General features: G+C 41.3%; 2 pseudogenes; one reads left to right on the top strand and one right to left on the bottom strand.

Annotated features, from left to right (window-relative positions):
- Positions 1–680: 680 nt before the first annotated feature.
- LOC116936765 lies at positions 681–4,597 on the bottom strand (annotated as a pseudogene).
- A 4,784-nt stretch (positions 4,598–9,381) lies between these two features.
- LOC123475682 lies at positions 9,382–14,703 on the top strand (annotated as a pseudogene).
- The last annotated feature ends 1,330 nt before the right edge of the window (positions 14,704–16,033 follow it).

Consider the following 16,033-nt stretch of genomic DNA (forward strand, 5'->3'; position numbering starts at 1 on the left):
GTCTTCCTCTCCTCGGCCCTACACACAGTACGTCGAGACACTACACACTACGGTCTACTGTTACTCACGATTGCTAAGAAGCGACTGACACGGGGGCGAAAGAGATTTGGGTTTTATACTGCATCTCGGTTTGGGGACGCTAAAGTTGGCGTGGGTCATAAAAAAGAAAACACAAGCCACCAGTTTACGAAGGAACGTGAACTGGTGTGAAACAAGGTCAAGAAATAAAGTGAAAACATTGACACCTCGGTCAAACGGAAGAAGGTAATAAAACAATAAAATCGGTAGCGGGTGGGAGAAAAACCAGGTTAAGGGAAGGAAAAACGATACTTTTGAAATAGAAGGTGATTTCAGTGATTCGGACAGTGAACTGCAACAGGATAGAATTTTGGCACCTTTGCTTTCAACAACGGAATTATCTATAGATAATGCCATTACCTTATCGGAGGAAGCTTCAGAGGAATTTTGTGATACTATAAAAGATAAAAGCATTCCTGGGATACCAGGTAAATAATCAGTTGATCACTTTTCGTATTGTTTTTTCTTTTGCCAATAAGCAAATAGGATTTCAAATCTCTTTGATATGTAGCTATAAGCTATCTGCCTCTTGAGTTAAACTATCATCGTGATTTAAAAATGTATAAGCAGATAGTTTAGAAGAGTCCGATTTGGCACATTTTTTAAAAGTCTTTGTCGGCAACGTCGAGAGCAACGCGGATTTTATAGTCCATCTCTTCCATTGACGGCATTTTCCACGAGCATTGGTTTCGGGGCTGGTCAAAAGGGCGCTCGAAACGAGGGTAGGACAGGCCATCCTTCACTCCATATGCTGTCAGGCGACTGGCTGCATCAATTTTGCGGCATCGAGATTTGAAAAACTCGCGAGTGGTGAAGTTAACCATTGTTGAGCAGTTCGCAGTGCAAGAGCGGCCACCTCGGAAGGAGCTTTCACATGGCTAGCTGGTACACAGCCATGGTTTGAAAGCTTCTGGATTGTCTTTTAAAGATAATATCATAAGTACTAAAGCGTGGGCGTTAAACTCGACGCAAAGATAAACGTTTAGTGTCATAAAATTGGCTGCCAGTGTGTAAGCTGTATCACAGGTGATCCAATAGCGCCAAAGTCGTAGACTGAACACCACGTACCACATTCGATATACTCGCTCCAGTGGCGACAAATTTTGATCCACATAACTTAAAGCTGAGTAATAAATCAGCCTTAGATAAAACTGTGTCGCTTCCGAACCTATTTAAATTCGAAAAAATTAACATAGATTATAACTGATTCTTAAAGAATTCTTCTTCATAGCTACTACCTTCAACATATTCGAGCAGTTGGGGAACATGGAGCTGACCTAATCTCTCTGCCGATCCATAGTTCATCTTACAGTGCACGTTGAGATCCTCAGGTTTTAGAAGATGTCGACTTTTATCATGTTGATTCATAAGTGTTTGTAAGTGGACGGGGGAAGCAATGTAATTGACATTCGCTAAAACATTTTCTGATCTTATTAATCTCATTCACTCTTTCGCCACTAGAACAACTGACATTCATTACTATTAATTTTTACTACTAAACCAGTTGATTAATTTATACCTTGATGAACAGGAAATTGAACTGGTATGCCACATCCAATCCTAATAGCAGCAAAATAGAAATATGTCGGTTTAAGAGAATAGAGCATTTCCTGGCCGCCAGGAATACCTTTACAAAAGATTTAAAAAAATCAAACAAATAGAAGACGAACTTAAATATTTAGAAAATAACAGATAATTGCATATTTTCTGGAACGGGGAGACCCAGCTCTTCCGTTTCACGCATAAACTTCATTTCGTGGGCATCTGCGTCTGCGGAACAAACTAGAGCAAGAATCCCTTCAGCTGCGAATGCGGATATAATGAAATGCATGCGAGCCTTTACGTCCTCCGCTGTGAACTTGTTGTCCGTGCAAAAAGAAAGAATGCGGATCGGTGGAAGGCGGTCGACTAGGGGTAGTGCCATTACTACAAGCATCAGCGTGGCTCGACGGAACTCTTCAAACACGTCAATAATTGATTTGATATCTGTGACTACTGCTCGTTTATGATTTCTTAGTCCATTCACTTCCATTGGCAGACTAACACCCATAATTGGAAGCGGTGTCATAATCTCTCTGTGACACAATTGCGGTGCAGTATTCACTAAGAGACACGATGAGAGGCAAATTGTTTTGAATGAAAAAATCCTTTAAGTACTTGACGTTTACTATACCTTCCGACACAGATCCGTCGTATCGAGAGAACCTTGATTTGATTGTACGTAGACAAGGTATGGCACCGAGGCACTGTGAAAATTGGCATAAAGAACTTCTTAAGAATGTTTACCTGCCATACAATAAAAATTTACACAAAAGTGGATAATTGCTTCATTTCTAAAGAGTCGTCCTCTAGACTTTTTGTTGTGATTCAACACACTTTGTTCCTACATCCACTTGAGCAACGTTGAAAAGCCGGGAACGAGAGCTTTAATTTCGTTCTCGGCCTTAAGAAATTTTGGTTTTTCAAGTTAATAATGTTTTCCTCGTTATTGGTGATTGTTGACGGTGTTATCTTGAGTCCATGCGTTGGATAAATGACAGGTTGGTGTAAGATTGTTTCTTGCGGCTCGGGAGCTATTTTGTGGAAACGTGGAAGATGATTATTTACGAAGCGACTTATCTTCCAGCAACCCTTTTACTCTACATCAGTCTTAATTATTAAATTTCACTTCAAACACTTTATTGAACTCCTTTCAGCAATTATTTCACAGTCAGTTGGAAGATAGGCAATTTGTTTCTCAACAAGTTGCTTTGTGTTTTTGAACCACTTCATGACGTATTCGTGAAGGTTTTTCCCTTTCCTGGTGAGCGGTGCTGTGGATGCTTCAGCAACAGTAGTGGTCAATTCTTCTGCTGCAGCCGTAGATGGGCCAACGCCAACGTCCAATAGCACATCGTCAAGGCGAGGTTTCTTTTGAATTAAAGTATCCTGATGAACTGAGCGCTTCCGTTTTTCCGTCGTACGAGAAAAGGTGTACTGTTTTGAGTACTCTTCTAAAATGCGTTTTGACATCGTGACCGCTTCTTGAAGTGCAATTTTCTCTCGAAAAGAGAATTTAAATCTTAATGGATCATTCGCAAATTTCTCACCTAAAAAAACTAACTTTTCTTCGTCAGTTTTAAAAAACATGGGATCATTAATACATTCATGAATTGCATCTTAGAGACTACCTTTTTTTTTCTGGATAATCTAGTTCACTTTCATCCTTGATTACAACCCTAGAAACACGCAAGTAGCGATATGACTAATGAAAACTGCAAGGAATTGTTCCAGGTGTCGCGTGCATCAAATTCCCCTCAAGCATGGTCAAAATTTTTGTTTTCCCCCTAAACAAATTGATTTTTCACCAAAATAATTAATTTTTTTTTCTTTTTGTCAGCGGAAAGAGAAAAATTTTTTCCTTGTTCTTTTTCTTTTTTCCTTTCCTATCAAATGTTTTGTCATTTCGCGCCAACAAATTTCTTTTACCACTTTACCTTTAGCTTTTTTGGTTCATTTTTTTCTATTTTTTGGAGTTGACTCCCCCTTGGTCTTCACTGAGAACCTTCTTCCACTGAACCAATGTACAGATATAAAATTTTTGTGGTTTGCGAACAATCGAATCGAATTTTTGTAAAACACTTCAGTTTCGATAACAAATCATCAACAGGATTTTTAAAAAGTCAAGTCCCTGTCGAACTTAAGGTAAAACAGAAGTGTATAAAATGGAATTGAACAAGTTATGCTAAATATTTTTTTAATTTTAAACTTCAGCATGATTTATTAAGTTTTAAGTTTAAAATTTTTATTATTTGAAATTAAAATTCTATCATTATCATGCTTGCTTCAAATATTATAAAATGCCGAAAAATATATATTTTTTAATTCAATTTTTTTATAGCTTAAGTTAATTACCGACGGCTTGGTTCCCGTAAGGTGAACGGAAGCCCGCGCAAACAAACTCACGACTTACATACAGTACCCTCCCAAAATAATGTTTTCTAAATCCATAGACGTTATATTATGGTAAACTGGCTTGAGATTCAGGAAAATATAAAAACGGAGGTATCTGACAAGCGATGTAGCAGACCCCTTTAGTGGCCAAAAATGAAATCTAAGCTAACCTACCATGAAATAATATACATGGATTTTGGAAATCAAAATTGGGCTCCTACAACGCATTTTGTTAAAAGGACAATATGACGTTAAAATTTTTAAAATTATATTTATAAAAAGAAAAGCTTAACATATTCTTAATACGAGAGGAAAACTAGAACTTCAGTGCGATTCTTAACAAAAAATTATGCACGAAATAAAAAAGATTTTGTTTCTTTTGTTAACCACTAACAAAGTAATGGCTCGCAAAACGGGGACAGGGGGATATCGTATACACCTGAATGCACAAATATCATTCAGGGTAAATCATTTACATGGATGCGCCACTCATCACACGAAAGCCAACTCATGGATGAGTATGCAATTTTTCTTTTTTTTGACATAACTCTTACAAAAAACGTTAAAAAATAAAAACCGGGGACATGTTTTACCATAAGAAGCCATGTTAAAAAGGCCAAAAACTGCTAAGTGTATATTATTTTGGGAGGGTACTGTATATTTATTCCATTATATAGTAATAAATTAGAAAAAAAACCGTACCCGCAAATAGATATTCACCCCTAAATTTTTTAAATATTTTTCTTAGTAAATGGTAGACTTAAAATAAAAAAAGGTTCTAGGGAAAAATTTGAACACGGTTATGTTCCCCCGTTTTTGGAACGAAATTAATTTTGACAATAAACAATGAAACTTGGCGATCGGCCAAAATTAGCTCTAAACGGGTTAACCGCCCCGCAGAGAAAAGACCATTCGAGTTGAATTGGTTTGCTGCCTTTTCAACCGTGGCAGGGCGGGGAAAAAATTGAGTTTACCCTATTGCCCCGACCCCATTTTAAAAATGGCCGTTCTTACTGTTTCAGGGTAAAAATCAGGGCAGGTGGGTAAAACGAGCTATAATCCGGGTTGTTATCAGAGCGATCGGGTAAAAAAGTCAATACATTGTGTTTTTGCATAAATCGTTTGATTACAATCGGGGTAACAGCCCCGATTAAGTACCCTGATGGAACCCCAATTGAATTTAATGAGTAGAATTTTCCACCATGAGCCACGCACCGATGGCCCGAATGCGAATCCCGATCGGCAATAAAGCGCCCCGATTGGCTTGGTCCGATCCCCATATGGAACAATTTAAAAATTTTTGGCTGTTGGAAGGAAGTCAGTAGAATGTAACTTTGGCACATCCATTGCACTTAAAATATGATTGCCGGTGGACCTCCCTGGAACTACCCATTGAGTACGGGGATATCTAACGGATGTTGGCCATGATTTGGACATCCGACTGTGTTCGGCTATTTGATGACTAACATGCTAGTCAACAAATCTTGTAGATAAAAAAAAAATGTACTGGATAGCTTATTGTTTATTTAAGACTAGACAATTTTTTTGTAGCTTTATTTTAATTTTTACTACCCCATTTCCCTATCCACGCTACACACCATTCGCCATAAGACGCTGGGTTTAATAACCCTAGCGTTCGGATACTAAGTGCGGGTACTGTACGTAACATATAAATTACCATATAAGGAATTATATGGTATTATATTTGTATAATGGTATTATAGAAAAATATATACAGTAGGTGCCAAAAGTATCCGAACACTTCGCGTTTTCGGACCATTTTAGCATGGATTCAAATGACGGAGCGCGCTTAGCGCGATTGAGAAAAAGAGGGTTAAAAAATCCACCTAAGTCAATGAAAATAATTTTGTGGCCTAATAATAGATAAAGGTATCTAAAAAATTTTTTTTTTAATTTTTATGACTTGTAGCCGCTGGCCGGCATATCAGTGCACAAGTATCCGAACGCGAGTTTTTCCGCCTCTCATTCATTTGTTGAATTCCGTTCCGCATTCCAATGATGCTTATTTGCCTGGCCAAACGGCCACTCCTTTGTTGGGCCATGTTTTTTCTTATATGACTCCGATACGACGCTTTAACGCCATGCGTTTACGTGGCTCCGAAATTCTCCGGCATGGTGGTTGACCCTCTGCTTTTCTCTTCCCGAGAACACCGTTATCTCTTTAGAGAGAAATTTATTACCGTTCTGAATAAGGAAGCGGAAATGGATTCCAAAATGGATAAAATTGGACGCTCTGGCGGTCATTCCTCTAGCCGTAAGAGCAATTATTCACATCGCAAATGTGATCAACAGGGTGACGGTTCCCGCACTAACCACAATTCCAACAACAACAACAATGGTGGTGGCAACTGGAATTGGAGAAAGCAGCAGCCTCAGCAGCAGCAAGGAAAACAGCAGCAAGGCTCTTACCCCAATAACAAGTACGTGGATTTTTCTTCACCCGTGTCTGGTGTTTATTTTGTCGGCGGACGACTTTCATTAATTTTAGACGCTTGGCGTTCAATTACAGGCGATCAATTGATCTTAGATATCATTGAATCAGGTTACCATATTGAATTTACCCAACCTCCCCTTCAAGACAAGTGGCCCTCTGAAATTGTAATGGATGAAGAAAAATCGAGTATTTGTAACACTGAGGTCAATGCTCTATTTAGTAAAAGCGCGATTGTTGTTACTCCCGACAACAATGGTTTTATTACCACTCTTTTTCCCTGAGTGTAAATATTGATATACTTTAGTATTTCAATATTACCGAAGGTATTACCGGATTTATGCCCGAAAATTTACAATACGGGCACAAAAAAAAGAGGAGGAAAGATAAGGGGGAGGCAAGGGGGAGGGACAAGGGGGAGGGACGAGGAGGGAAAGGAGCTGCACCCAGACCAAAACCGGGTTCCGGAGAAATTCGGCGGAAAAAAGGCGGCAAAATTCATAAGAACCGTTTACAAAATTCCGGGAAACGGGCCTTTTTCCGCTGAAATTTTAGCGCACTGTCGCCATGTTTGACCGTGAATAACTTTTGTACGTGAACTCGGATCGCCCTACGAATGGGAAAATGGCAAATTAAGCCGGGCAGGAGCAGCTGGACCGTGAAATCCGCATGAAAATCGGATATGCCGAAACCGGCCGAGTCAGCTACCGGAAGAAGCGGTCGCACGGCTCCTCATCGGGTACCGCTGGATAGAGCGCAATCACGCGATCGCAGCTGTCGAAAAATTTTCGCTATCCGACGCACCGTTCAGCTGCTATGAATTTTTGAAAATTAATTCCGAACACGGCTGCGCTTTTGACGTCGAATTCCTAGAATTGGCAGGTAGAGGCCCATCATCATTTTTCGAGCTTTAAAAATCGTTTGCGGCCGAACGGTGTATCCGATCACGGCGGGACCTTCACTATCGGAACGAGTTTGACGAGCCGCATCCAATGATACCGGTTTCGAGACCGAAAAAATATTTGGATAGAAAAAATCCCATGGGGGTTGGACGCAATGGGATAGACGAGCCAGGCACTTGTGGGAGTCAGGGAATTGGTGTGAACGGGCAAAAAAATCATAACTCCCGAACGGTACCGTTGCTAGCGCTGACATTCATACTGCCGGAATCAGCGTGAGCCAACGCATCGAACGGTGCCGAACCCGTCATGATTTAAAAATATACAAAATACAAGAAGGTAAGAAGGTCAGCTGGGGGTCAAGTAATTAACCAGCGCCTCACTGCTCCATTTTCCAAGAAAACGAAAGAAAAGTTTACAAACATACACGCCAATCTCGGCAGCGGATCGTCGCACGCACCTGCAATAGCCACCGATGAACGCGGCTCGTTTTCACCATCATTTTGTTTCACAATTCTAGATTTAATTTACACGAAGGTATAGTGCTATGCACTTTTTGTCGTTTCTAAGATGACTAAGGACAGATTTAGACCTATTTTCAATTTCAAGAATTTAAATCTTTTTGTTTCGTATGAGTATTTTTAAATGGAGGGTATTGATAACCTATAAAATCTAATCCGTAGTAATGATTACCTAGTAAAATTTTGTTTGCCATCTCCCATCTTAACCTTCAATGATCAGTATAAAAAGACTCAATTGTAACATCATAATCAGAGTTGTCTATTGGTAAATACACAGTTTGGAAACCTTTACATTTGGAGGTCCCAACAAGACTCTGGAATAAAAATTTCTGATCTGTGCTTCATTTGCCAGCTGCAAGTGCTCTACGCTGCTATCAACAAGTTTTCAAGCAACCGACATCGGAACACCATCGAGGTAAGCGAATGCCGTTTGATTCACCTGTGCAAAAGACTACTCTCAACGAAAACACACTACCATCTTTATACCCCGTACTACAAGAATCTGATTTAATTGACCAATACGAAAACCTAAGTCACCATCGAGAAAATTTTTTGGACCATTGGAAGATCTTCATAGACTTAGAATATAAGCAAGACTTAGAAAAAAGTAAAACGTATCAGACAACCTCAACAACTGAAAACACCCAACAGATACAAAGACAAAACAAAAAGCACATCTAGCGACGCAAAATTTGCTGCACTTTTATACTTACTATACCTTTTAGAACAAACCTTAAAAGCAGAAGATGGTGTAACCGCCGAAACTATCGCAAATACTATTAAAACACTTAAAGACGACATAATCGCACAAGGGTGAAACACAGGAAAATTTGACAGCTTTTCAGCAACCAAGTACAGTATCCTGCACAAAAAGGCGAACACCGATTTATATTGAAAAAGCCATCTGTGGGTAGAAAATATTAATAGTTTACCTTTTTAAGGAGAGGTAGGCGGTTTTGGCGCAAAATCGTCATCAGGGAGGTTGGGTAATGTCAGTCCAGACACTTTTTTTTGCCCTAGGTATTAAATGTCTGGAAAAAAGTGTAGACTGTATTATCGGTAAACTTAGAACAGGACAAACATGATACATCCCCCTCGGTTTCTTCTCACACTGTTCGGAGACGACTCATCACTGATTCTACGAGTCCAATTAAAAGAGCAAGGTTAGATTAAAACTAAAAAACACTCGAAACTCCACTTAGGAAGTGTACCAGTCCAATAGACAATGATCATGAATTCGATGCAGCTGTGGACGGTGCAAGTTTCATCAACTCAGAAAAAGCTTCATTACATGACAAAGATAGTTTTTCGCCGAAAAGAAATAGCTTTATTGATGACGTCAACAGACTTACAGAAGAAAAGAATCGTTTAAGACTAGAATACGAAGAACACATAGACAATATAAAGAGAGAAACTCATAAACTACATGTTAAGTACAATTGTGAAATAGACTACCTCAAGCAAGTGAATCTTTGTAAAAAACCCAAAATTGGCCGGAATGTCATCCCGTGAGCGCAAGCGCCACATTGAACTAAACGTCAAAGAGGGTAAAATTAAAATTTTGAGCAGTTGAAGAAGTCCATACAGCAATGTCACGATCTCAAGAAAGCTGAAAAAAACACCATCAGGAAAACAGACATCTCTGAAACAGCTTACCAACTCTATGTGAACGAGAAGTTTAATTCTGGCAAGAAAATGGGAAAACAAAGATACTCGTCGTTCTTCCGTAACCTGGCAATAAACCTAAGTTATTATTCCAACAACGCATATGAAAAATTGGATCGGTCTTTACCTTGCCATCTGTTCGGAGTCTGCGGCGCTTCCTTCCTCCAGTTGGTTGCCATTACGGAATTTTAAGAAATGCATTATCCCAAATAAAAGAAGACATCGCAGACGGAAATCACGGCAAAGATGTCACTTTGAATCTGGATGAGATGTCTATCAAGAATGCGTTATGCTACGATCCACAATTGAAGCAATATTTGGGATTCACAGATTTTCTTGATGATAAACAATCCAGTCGAGAAACGGATCATCAACTTTTTGCTACTCAAATATTAGTGTTCTACGTCGTTGGATTGGATGGGAAATGGAGATCTCCCGTAGCTTACTACTTCACGACTCATTTAATGGGGCTAGGCCAGTCAAAAGTGCTTAATGATGTTATTATACTCGGAAACTTGTTCGACTTAAACAGTGTTGACTAATTTATTTAATAGCTCTTTGTAGCCCCCAAAGGGGAAAAGAAAAGAAAAATTAGGGGCGTAGTATGCAAAGCGCGCGAAGTAAGGGGTTCACCCGTTCTATCTCCAGACCTTTCTCAGCTCTTGTGTAAATAAGTCGACAAAATTACCATGTCTAGTAGTGAAAGTGACAGTAGGCAAGGGTCGTCTCGAGACGACACTATCCACGGTAGACGTAAAGGAAGGGAAGTGAGCATGGGTAGGGAGACATTCGAAAGCGTGGTCTCAGAACACGAGGAGTCCACTACCCCAGTGTTACCCCTCGATCCCCTGCTTCAGCCTCATGGTGACTGGTTGGAGAATCCGCAGAAAAGGCAAAAACTGGACGATGGCATTTATAGATTTGGAATTTCAAAGAGCAAGGGCAAGAAATTTTTCAAGTGGATGGGTAAAGGCTTAGAGGACTCAGAGGGTAAGGAAATTAAGGCTCGTTATTTCCCAACGTTTGAGAAGAAATCGGCCAAACTCCAATGCCCCTCCCTAGACGATTGTCTTTATCAGCGTCTGATGTTGATTAAAGGGTCGTCAGCCTCAAAGAGCTCCATCGATTCCAATGAGCGCTCATTGTACAAGGTCCAGCAGAAGGTACTAGAAGTAACGAAGCCTCTTCTCTATTTAGCGGACGAGCGAGTACAGAAGGAATCCCACCACGAGGCTATTAGGGATGCTCTTCAGCTGTTAGGTGACTTCTTTCACGAGATTACGCAGCAACGGCGCCATAATATTCTACGCCAGACTAGCCCGTCCTTTGTTTATCTAATCAATAATATCTAATAATCCCGACATCTTCGATCCAGACCAGTTTAGTTAGCTTTTCGGTGCCTCATTTATACTCTCGATGGTTAGATCAGCAGACACTCAAGCCAAGTTGGGCAACATAAGCCGGGAAGGGCAACCTAATCGCAATGGCGGTAAAACTAACTCAAGAGAGAGTCTTTTTTTGGCCGAAGAGGCCACGATCACAGCGGGAAAAGCTTCGTCTATGACCGCGGGCAAGGAGGTGCCGACAGCTACCATCTCGCCTACAGGACTAACCAGAGAGCAGAATTAAATGGACAGCAGGATCGAGACGAACGCAGCAGCCAGCAGGTGAATCCAACCGTTAACTTCAATCCCGGCATATCAGGATTCAACGCCACTCGAGGAGGGTATGTAGAGTGTGTCTCAGTTCAGCATAGCTTTAAGTTTCCGCTTATAGGAGGCAGGTTGAGGTTTTTTGCGGCAGAGTGGAGAACTGTGTCAGGTGATCCTTGGGTCTTGAGTACCGTATCGGTCGGCCTAAAGCTAGATTTTACATCGATCCCGTTTCAAGTCGCGATTCCCCTGAACATGTGCATGAATGCTGCTCAGATAGCTATTTGCGAAAAGGAAGTGTTAACCTTGGTCTCACAAGGGGCCGTGATCGAGACACAGGTTCCCCCTGAACCTGTGTCTCGATCACGGCCCCTTTTAAAAGCGGAATTTTTGTTATTCCTAAGAACGCGGGTGGGTTCAGACCCGTGATTAATTTAAAAGAACTGAATTGCTTCATCGTTCACCATCACTTCAAGATGGATGGTCTTGTGCATATGAGGCATCTAATGAGGCCAAACATATGGATGGCTTAATTAGATCTTCAGGATGCATACCTAACAGTGCCCGTTCACGCCACAGATCAGCATTATTTGCAATTCATTTGGGGAGGTAAGATCTTTCAGTTTACGTGTTTAGCCTTTGGCTTATCTTCGGCGCCATTGGCTTTCACAAAGCTGTTGAAGCCAGTTGTCTGCTTTCTTCGGGAGCAAGGCATTAAGATTATAGTTTACCTCGATGACTTCTTAATTTTGAATGTAAGTAGAAGTAAACTGGCCCAGCAGGTAGACACAGTAAAGAATCTTCTTCATTCGTTAGGTTTTGTAATCAATCTGGAGAAATCTAGGCCGGTTCCCACACAGGTAATAGAATTCCTAGGCTTAGAGGTAGATTCCCAGGCAATGTCACTTTCCCTCCCAACTTCAAAGCGAGCGGCGATCATAGCACTCTATAAAAAACTAAAAGCGACACAGGAGTGTCATTACGAGATCAGGCAACTCTTCTAGGTAATTTTGCCTGGGCCGCCGTTTCCGTCCTTTCGCTCCGGCTCATGTGCGGGGGATCCAGCATCTCTATATCGCCGGGCTCAAATCCGCGAGAGGGGTAATGCAATCGAAAGTTTTGATCGACTAGAATGCAAGGGAGGACATTGAATGGTGGATCGAAAATCTTATGTCGTGTACAGGCAAATCATTGGCAAGGCAGGCGCCCACATTTGTTATATTTTCTGATGCCTCCCTGTCGGGCTGGGTAGCGGTATGTAACGGTGTCCGGACAGGGGGACCGTGGACGGCCGACGAATCGAACGCCCACATCAACATTTTGGAATTGCGGGCAGCTTATTTTGCCCTGCAGAGTTATGCTGATTTATCAAGAAACTGCCTTATTGTCCTAAAAATGGACAACTCTACAGCCGTTTACTATATTAATAAATTAGGGGGTTCTAAATGTCACGCCTTATGCAAGATAGCTCTGCTGATAGCAGCTTGGTGCAAGAAGCTACGTGTTACCCTTCAGGCCGTTCACATTCCAGGTCGTCTTAATGTTATTGCAGATCAGGAATCGAGGCGAGCAGCGGATTGGAGCGAATAAAGGCTGGCACCATCAGCCTTTTAGGAGATTTCGAGAAGATGGCAGATGGATACCGATCTATTTGCCTCGAAATGGAACGCTCAACTACAGTCCTTCGTGAGCTGGTTGCCTCAACCGGGAGCCTGGGAAACAAACGCTTTTTCAATCAGCTGGACCAATGTGAAGGGTTACGCCTTCCCGCCCTTCTCCTTGGTGAAGGACTGTCTGTCGAAGATCAGTCAGGATCGAGCGAGCTTAGTGTTAGTATGCCCCTACTGGCTGAGCCAACCCTGGTTCCCAACACTATTGGAGCTGGCATGCGATGTTCCGATCATCTTCAACCCGAGGCTAGACCTGTTGACATCAGTGAGAGGGGACCTTCATCCATTGTGCCAGAGTCCCTCATTCCAGTTGACCGCCTGGATGTTATCAGGAATCGTTTCAGAAACGACGGTCTTTCGGAAAAGGTTATCAAGACAATCATTGCAGGTTCTCGTGCATCCACTATCGCTGTATACCAGTCAACCTGGCCCTCTTGGAAGAATTGGTGCCTTAGATTCAATCACAATCCCTTGTCAGGCGAGATAAGTACGATTCTCCAATTCCTTACCGACTCGTTGGAGGAGGGAAAATCTTACAGCTCTATTAATGTATACCGCTCCATATTATCAATTACTTTAGATCCGGTAGACGGACACACAATTGGATCGCATCCGTATGTTACTGGCTTAATGAGAGGCATCTACAACATTAACCCGCCGAAAGCGAAATATAAGGACACTTGGGACGTTCATTTGGTTCTTAATCATTTACAGTCCTTGAATAACGATGAGCTCACCAAAGGCCCTCTCTCTCGCAAGCTAGCGACCTTGTTGGCCCTAGCCTGCATGCTTCGAGTATCCGAATTAGCTGGCATAGCAAAGGATTCAATTAGTTTTTTCCCGGGCACGGTCTCCTTTTCTCTCCTGAGCCCTAGGAAAGCTCAACACGCGGGGGAGGGGCCTCAAAATTTTCGTTTAAAAGCCTTGCCAGACGCTCAACTAGATCCAGTGGCATGTTTAACTTGCTACTTGGACTCGACTAGCAACTTTGGCAACGCCGTGAACAGCAGACATCTATTCATCAGTTCAGTGAAGCCACACAAGCTTGTAGTAGGTTCAACCATTTCGGGTTGGATCAAAAGGCAATTAGGAGACGCAGGCATCGATTAAGCGAAATTTTCCGACCACTCTACAAGAGGCGCAGCAGCTACCAAGGCAGCGGCCTCTGGAGTTTCAGTTCAATCAATCCTAGAATTGGCTAATTGGGCATCAGAATCGACCTTCACAAGGTTTTACCGCATGGAGACGGAACCATCGACAAACCAGACGGTATCAGATGCGATACTGACCGTCGCGGGGCGACAGTGAGTAAGAGAATCTGCTTTAAAGTCACTGTTTAAGTCGAACAAGTTTCCGAGTATAATTGGAAATTGTTCGAGGTCTGGAGGTAGAACGGGTGAACACCTTACTTCGCGCGCTTTACATACTACGCCCCTAATTTTTCTTTTCTTTTCCCCTTTGGGGGCTACAAAGAACTATTAAAGAAATTGGTCAACACTGTTTAAGTCTTCCTCCTTTCCTTATATAATTTCAATTGTCCATCGGGAGCGCTACGCGCTCCCTCGAACAATTTCCAATTATCGCCTGTCACGAATTCGACGTAAATGTAAAAGTAGTTACTTTCGACGGGTTGGTTGCAAACATGATGATGGTCAATTGTCTTGGAGCCATCATCAAATTTCCAGATAACATTCATTCCAAGACGGCCAAGGACGGCCAAGGAAGAGGACTCCTCAGCAAACCGAAGCCGACCGCATCAAGTACGCACCGATGAAAACTTTATTTCATTCACGTGATGTTAGATACCAGCCATATGTTAAAATTGGCACGTAATTTTGTATCAGAAACCGAAAAAGGAATCATGATACCTGGCTTTTCTCATCCAGCAAAATGATCGTACATCACCGAGCTATTTGAATACCAGAACCTAAAAGGATTTTGTTTTAGTAACAAATTAACAAAAAGTCACGACGACATTAGTACACACAAGATGAAAGTAGTACTTGCTGTGCAAGTATTGAGTAACTCAACAGCGGATGCTCTCCGCCAATTACGCGACGAACTGAAACACCCAAAGGTAATTTTTTTTTAGTTGCGTTGCGAAAGCAAGTTTGAATTATTTTACCCTTAAAAATTACTCGTTCCTCTAGTTTGTCGGAAGTGAGGCCACAGAGGAGTACTGCTGTAAGTTCAACAAGTTATTCGACATGCTAAACTTGTGAAATCCGAAACCAATGAACGATAAAGCTCCACTGACAATTTCAAACCTGGCAGAAAAAGAAAAAGAATTATTGGGATTGCAAAGATTTCTTACATCACTGAAACTCACTACGGGTACACTTGTTAGTGCTAGTAGGCGAAAGGCAGTTGCAGTTGGCTTTACAACAACAATCAAATCTACTATAGCACTTGCATGGGATGTGTTAACTCAATCCAACTCCTTAGATTGTCTATGCACAAGATTTACTCAGCAAGATCCACTTGAGCATTTCTTAAGCATTATTCCATTAAGGGTGAGTTAAATAATAATTCCACTGCAATTCAAGTGAAGTATATTATGAGAAAGCTTCTCCTTATAAAAAGTGGTGGTGTGATAGCTTCTTTATCATCCAACTGTCACTTGTCTGTCTTCCAAACAATGTTGTCACAAGGATGTTAAGAATAATATTTGACAAGCAGTTTATCGAGTAGTGATAGTTTACTAAATAAGTTCAAACAGCAGATATATATATTTAAATTACAATATATAGTTTACTTTTATTCTTACTAGATGTAGAAACAAACCACTAGTTGAGAAATCAAAAAGCACGCGATAGAGTCAGTAGCTGTCTAAAGCTGTCTGAGAGAGAAGAGAGAGTAGGGAGTGCTAAACAGCATCCCTATACCCAAGCGCATTAATTTCACAAGAATGAAAGGAGAGAAGGGTTTGCCATATTTATTTAATGTCAACAGATTCCGCACATATTTCACATCAACACTCTCCCTCAAACCCGAATTGACTTAATCGGATAGCTTGCCGACGCCGATCCTCCTTCTCATGTTATGAAAAACTGGTCCTGCAAGTGCTTTTGTAAATATATCAGCAAGCTGATTTTCAGTTCCTACAAATTTGACTTCTATTATCTCATTGGCTGCCTGTTCCCTGATCCAATGCCATCTCAAT

The sequence above is a fragment of the Daphnia magna genome, linkage group LG9 (assembly GCF_020631705.1).
Source record: "Daphnia magna isolate NIES linkage group LG9, ASM2063170v1.1, whole genome shotgun sequence".
Lineage (NCBI taxonomy): Eukaryota > Metazoa > Arthropoda > Branchiopoda > Diplostraca > Daphniidae > Daphnia > Daphnia magna.